The sequence below is a fragment of the Neopsephotus bourkii genome, unplaced genomic scaffold (genome assembly GCF_033783945.1).
Source record: "Neopsephotus bourkii isolate Nb327-2 ecotype Australia unplaced genomic scaffold, CSIRO-AGI_Nbou_v1 NB_53, whole genome shotgun sequence".
NCBI classification, from domain to species: Eukaryota; Metazoa; Chordata; class Aves; order Psittaciformes; family Psittacidae; genus Neopsephotus; species Neopsephotus bourkii.
In genome coordinates this window covers 11013426-11020058 of record NW_026900570.1, presented here as the reverse complement: position 1 = coordinate 11020058, position 6633 = coordinate 11013426, and the positions used below count along the sequence as shown (strand labels likewise).

The window sequence follows — 6633 nt, the reverse complement described above, 5'->3', positions numbered from 1 at the left end:
TGTCTGTATTGGACCTTTCAGTAGTTTGGTACTGAAAGTCTTTTCTCCTGCTAATCTCACCCAGCAAAATGCACAGTGTCGTATTTGGCTGGTCTCTCTGGGTGCTCTCACCCAGGGAGCTGATGGAATCTAGAACTGAGTGTCCATGAAGTGAGAGCCCAAGGAGCAGGTACTCCCAGCCCCCAAACCATTTTTTCCAAAGCTGCACTTATGAGCAGGGAAAGGAGCTCCAGTGAAACAGGGGTTCATCACTTCAGCTCCATCACATGTCCTATGTGCCAAGACATCCACATCAAAGCTTTAGATTTGCAGCACCTGCTCTGCTGGAATTGCAGGTGAAGGCCAGTTTTCTCCCATAATCAACACTGGCTTCTGGGCCCAAAGGTGCAGCTCCCTATACCCTTTACAGGGTCTCATCCTTCTAAACATTGCCAAAATCGCCTGCAGCTGTGACCCTAAATACTGTATGAATGCTGGGTCTCAGGTCTTCTGTTAATCTACATATTTGGGTTGCCACTAGTTGGATCACTGGTGGGTTCAGCAGAAGGGGTAGATGCAATTACCTCCTGAGGAATGAGGAGCACCCCAGCCTTTGCCTCTGACCTGATTCTCCTCATTGACTGGGCCGTGTGCTGCACGACCCTGTTCTTGATTCTTGAAGGAGTCAGACTCCTTCAAAATCTCACAGCTCGGGAAAACACAGGGATGGGCAGGAGGTCAAGAAAGAGGAGGATCTGAAGTGGAGACCCAGACCAAAAGCATGGGTGAATGATTCTTGGCAAGGTTGCAAAGGAGCCAGGACTGAGTTGGATGGGAGGCAGGTGGGAAGGAAGGTCATGGAATGGCTTCAGGTGGGGATGATGTAGAGAGCACAAGAGAGAAGGACAAGGTGGGCAGCATTTTTGCAGACTGATGAGAGAGAAACATGTGCCAAGAGACACAAGAGCAGGAACTTATAGCAGTCAAGCTGAGAGAGACTGTAATTTAAACATAATGGATGTAGAGTTGGAGGCAAAGGAACATTAATGTCATTTTTCTAAATCCCAGACTAAGAACTGGATTCCTGGAGAAAGCCTTGGGATTAACTGGTAGCACCACACAAAATATGCAGACATAGCTTACATTTTTCTCAGGCTTTAACTACCTTAATATCTCAGATAATAGGAGGATGTCAGAAAAATTTAAACACCCAGAAGCCTGTGGAATTTGAAAAGCTCTCCCAGTACTTAATTAGAGCTAGTTATTGAATCTGGAAAATTATTTCACTATGGGCTCTACTTTTTAATTGTTTCACCAGCTGTGCTCTATACCAGAGTTCACACTGTTCTATGGGAGCCACAGGAACCCCTCTACCAGGCAAGTCCACCAAGTCCAGCATCTTATCTTTTGCCAAACATTCTTCTCCAGGACTGCAGCATATTGGATCAGTTAGGCTAGACTTAGCTACAAGACATGGCTGTCAAACCCCATGCCTGGCCTCTGCACCCTGAAGCTTTCCTACCCAACCAATCAGAATGACAAACATTTTGGAACTGAGCAGCTTAACATGTCTCACGAAGACAGCTTAACACCCTGTCAGATTTTAGTCCCAAGTTCATCCCTTATTCTTTCTGGGGGGAAATGGATCAGAAAACAACCAAAGCAACAAACACCTTTTTAGGTCACATGATGCTTTTTCAATTAAATCAAAACGCTTCAGGAAACTGTCTTTATTGAGTTACCATTTCTCCTCCTAAATGGGAACAACAGGTGGAATATCTCAGCGTATTTTTAGCTCCATTTAGGTGTAACAGGAAGAGAGGTGCCCATGTAGTACAATTCAACTGATTTTATTTATGCATCTTCATTAAGATGGAATGATTTGTGCCCTGCATTCATCTGATATTCAGATTGTGATGACCTCTTCAGATGGATAAAGATGTCTATAAGACTGCCACAGGAACCGCACCCTGTGAGACAAGTTGCTCTGAAAGTGTGTGGTTAATTCAGCAATCTCCCGAGACAGGTCTTTTTCTGTTTCATTTTATGTGAGTTCAAGGCAGGTTGATAATAAATTGAAATATATTCTTAAATTAAATGAGAACAGTCATGCAACACCAAGTTGAACTAAATTGGTAATATTCTTATGTAGATAAGGTATGTGATGATACGTTTGATCTCTTCACTATTGAACAACTGGTTAGACTGCAGTAACCTTTTACAATTAACATAAACATACTTACACAAGACATGCAATTCCATGCAATGCATTTCTAAGACTGTCACTATATCAATGCCAGTCTGTCCATGTGGTCAACGCTTGTAAATAACCAAGGATTTTCTCATGTTGTTTCCCCCCCTCTCCCCCAGCCTTCTTTGTTTTTTAAATGATCTTGCATGACCTGGAACAGTTCATCCCCCGCATATTATTCATAGTTCAATAGTGGACCCATGTCAGTTATCCCAAAAATGTCCCAGAGGTGCCTTTTCTGTGTATAAATCAAGCTAATTCAAGGCTTAGGGAAAATAGTAGATTTGTTTTCTAAAACAAATCTATTCGCCTCAAAGCTTGCGGAATCTGTCTTATTGTGACAACTCAGGTCAAATTCAGGTGACTTGGCTATAAAATGAGAATGATGCATGTGATGAAATGTATAAAAGACGATGATCTGTGTGAACTTCCACCTCAGTGTATTGAGTTTACAGAGCAGTGCACAATAGTGACGGGATCTGAAAGGACCGTGTTCACACAGTTACACCGATGCCCTTGCAAAGAGCAGGCTGTCAGCTGGCTAAAATGTGAGAATTGTGCTGAAAGATTGAATTCTGAAAGGCATCTCCATCACTCCAGTCAGGCAGGCTGAATCTGCTCTCGCCACAGCCACTCCAGGAGCTGTTCTCACCTTCCTCTGAAAACACTGAACGCACCCCTAGTCCAAAGCTCAGCGTTTTCATGCCGTCTGCTCCTCTGCAAACTCATGATCAATAGGCAGGCCTGTTTCAGTCCTTCAGACACAGAGGGCAGTGGCAGTGAGGCTCAGGGCTGGCAGCAGCATGATGAAAACCTTGAGTGCACATTAGAGTTCTTATAAAAACAAGCCTCTGGGGAATAATTTCATTATAGGTTACTATAACCTCATTATCTTGCTATATAAGTTTACTCCCTGTGTATTACCTCACTATTTTCTTGTGTGCCACAAACCTGTTGTTTCTCTCATGGTCTTTTTCCTTACACTCCAATTATCCGTGGTTTTGGGCAGGCACCACCTTGTGAAGATGTTTGTCTGGAGGGACCTGCTCTGCAGCAGGGACTTGGAAATGCTCCTGTATTACAAGCAGAAAACAGCCATCCTCCCCTTTCTGAGAAGTCCTGGGCTCTGGAGGTGCACGGTCAAACTGGGAAGGGCTCCTTGCTGAGGCACCTCATACACAGGCTACAGAGGTGGCAGTGCAGGGTGAGTGAAAACAGCCTGGGTTTCCAAGCAAAAATAGACTCGACTACAGAGATACAGGCAATAATAAATGGATCAAGATGGTAAGTGAACGCATAAAAAAGATGTGTGAGGAAAAGCTTGAACCTGAAAAAGGAGAGGCAGCCAGCAGGGAGACTGCCAGGGTTTCAGTGTTATGGATGTGTAGACAGTGAGTGACAGACCTGCAAGACAACTCCAACACCACTTTCCACTATTGTAACTACAGAGGCAAGTAGAAATGTGGAGTTTATTTCTGAAGGGAATAAGACCTATTTTTTAATCTGCAACAGAAAAAAGCACGTGTCTAAGGGGTTAAAGAGGAGGGAAAGAAGGACCAATATGGAAGGAGCCAAAGAGACAGTGAGGAACTTAGTGGAGGACTGACTCAGATTCCTTCTCACAGGATTAAGCAAAGGACAGCTTCCCACCCTATTAAAAAATTGCCATCATCCTCACCATCCCGCTGACAGATTTTTGCTTTGAGGAATATGATCTATAAAAATGAGCATTGCCAATGATAGGTTTTCTTTCTCTTCTTTTGTCACTACAGACCTCAAATAAAATAAGACAAAAGGCATAGTCCATAACTCAGTCTATATGGTGGTCTCTGTGCCTGGAAAGATCACTCAGTTATCCTCCAAACCAGACATATAAAAACAGACAGTCCTTGAGGGCAAGCAGTCCAGGAGACAGTCTTCCTGGAAAAATCATTTTTATGCTACCAAGAATGTTCATAAACACACTTATTCAATGCAAGGCTAAACGTGTCTTAATTTTCTCCAGCTTCTAGATAACAGGATTGGTCTTAATTAAGGGGAAAAATAGACTGAGCCAAAGAGCTTGGACAGCTGATCTGCACACAGCCTTCCAGGCAGAACAAGATGGCCAGCTCACCTGGAGGCACAGCTGGGACCTGGCAGTGATGACAGCCCAGATCTTATGCAGCAGTAGGGGCATTCCCTTAATAAACATACCCCTCATCTGACGTACTAAACCTATCTGAATGACATCAGGTAATACATGCACAATCTGGTACAAGCTAACGCAAATACATACCAGCAGAGGGAATCAGTTAGATCCCAAAGGTGTGGGAAGCTTTTTCCAAGTACCCTCATACTAGAGCTCATGGTGGGAGGAAGAGACATGCTAAGAACGAATGATGGTGTTTCCCCTTATGTCTCCTTTCTCAGGTGCATGTAGGCTGCAGTAAACTGAGAACTACCCCATCAAGGGGGAATGGAGATCATCAGTTCCTGCAGTGGGCATTTCTTACTGTCACTGGCCAAGCAAGAAGCTAGAAAAGACTCTCAAGTGTCACTGCTAGGCATACCAAAGAATAGCTTTGCATTTGGAAGTGTATTTACAATGTAAGGTTATTGAAAAGCCTTGTGGCAGTGAAATCTAAATGTTTCATTAATGAAAGAACAGCAGATGAATAATCACAATAAAAGTGTCTGTTACCATGGGACATGGAAATAGAAACACAATGGGCACTTAATGAGTGGCGATTAGTCTGGCTCCACAGACTATTTGGGAAATGGAGAAGAAGAATGGATTGTGTCAAAAGCCAAAGTCAAAAGACACATTTGGTAGGCTTAGGTCAAAGAAATTAAGGATTGCTACACCAAAATGAGATGCTGTCTCTGTGGATCTATGGTTGAAGTGAAACATTTAAATACAGTCATGTCTATGAGCCTGTAATTACAGGGTGTCAGGCATTACAGGGATGTGGAGGGGCTGAACTCAGACTATACATACCTCCCACATGGTGTTTTCTGACTCTGTGCAATTGTTCAATCCTATTGTTTTCTTAATAAATTCCTCAAACCCTGTCCAGATATTCCCAACTCAGAATTCACTGTGACACTCACTGCCTGAGGGGGACTCAGCAGCTGATGCAGTTAACTTGTCCCATGCTTATCCTCATACAGCAGTGTGGCTGGCTGACTACTCCAGGAGTCACTTCTCTGTGTGAAGCAGGACCTCCCAGCAGACAAGGAAGAAGCGAAGAAGATGGGTGTGAAAGTGCCAAGTCACACCTGGACCACACATACTGACACAACTGGGAAATGAAAGCTATGACCATGAATGTGGAAAAAAAGACAAATACTGAAGCAAATGCACCTCTTTGGCAAGGCAGGGGATCATCAGCATAGCAGGTACAGCCAGAGTACCACAGTCCCAAAAGCTGTAAGGATCTTTCCTGGGCATATTGGACACAGTTTAGGGGGCTGGACTGCCTTTGGCATTTTGGTTAGTCACCCCTGCCTCAGCCATGAATCGTCTGCTGAGCTGCTGTGACAATGGCTTTGGAAGAAAAGCCATGGACATACAGGGCCTCATTTTCAGACATACAGGGCTCCATTGTGGAGATAAGCAAACTACAGCACAGGAGTGAAGAAAAATTGAAAGAGGCAGAACAGGTAGCACCATAATTTAATAAAAAATTACTGTGGATTCTATATGGGATTGTAATTAAAGATAGCAGACAAATAAAGTCTTCAAGAGCACTTCATACCTGAAGTGCGATGTAAAAATTACATTGAAAAGAGCCTACCTAGGAAGATCATTTGTCTAAGAAAAGGGACAGAGACATTTTATCCTACTACAAAGGAAAGTGACACTGAAAAAGATGTTGAAAGTCAGGTCGAGTTAAACTATCCATGTTAGCAGCACAGAGAAAATTGTTTTTTACAGCAATAGATTTCTTCAAGCTGTTGAGGAATCACCCCTTATCCCCCCAATGTACTTTATATTTCTCATAACATTTGTCTAAGATTAGTAGAAAAAGAAGATATCCAGAACAAATCTTTCAGTAGACATGGTGGTGATATAATGATGTATAACAGTGGGCCACACTTTACTGGGAATGACTGGGAATTTTTTTAATGGAACACAACTAATTATCACTTCTGTGGGAAACAAAGTCTTACCAGCAAAAGTACAACTGAAGTACACACCAGAAGCTCACTGTACAGTACTATTACATTTTATATAGCACTGATCGAAGCATGGACTATTCCCTATCCTGATCTAGAAAATGGCAATATCTGCTTGATGGGAAAAACAAGCTTAGGAAAAGCAAACACAGGTATTTATATATTTTAGAATTTGTAAAAAAAAAAAAAAAAAAAGCAACAAAAGGTAAAAGATAAGGAGATTCAGCCTGAAACATTTTATT

The 6633-nt window shown here is 42.7% G+C and overlaps 1 long non-coding RNA gene across 1 annotated transcript; it reads left to right on the top strand.

Annotated features, from left to right (window-relative positions):
• Window positions 1–519: 519 nt before the first annotated feature.
• Window positions 520–6063, top strand: LOC133209664 (uncharacterized). The gene is made up of 3 exons (XR_009724727.1): window positions 520–764; window positions 3240–3434; window positions 4643–6063. It is a non-coding gene; the product is annotated as an uncharacterized LOC133209664 (long non-coding RNA).
• The last annotated feature ends 570 nt before the right edge of the window (window positions 6064–6633 follow it).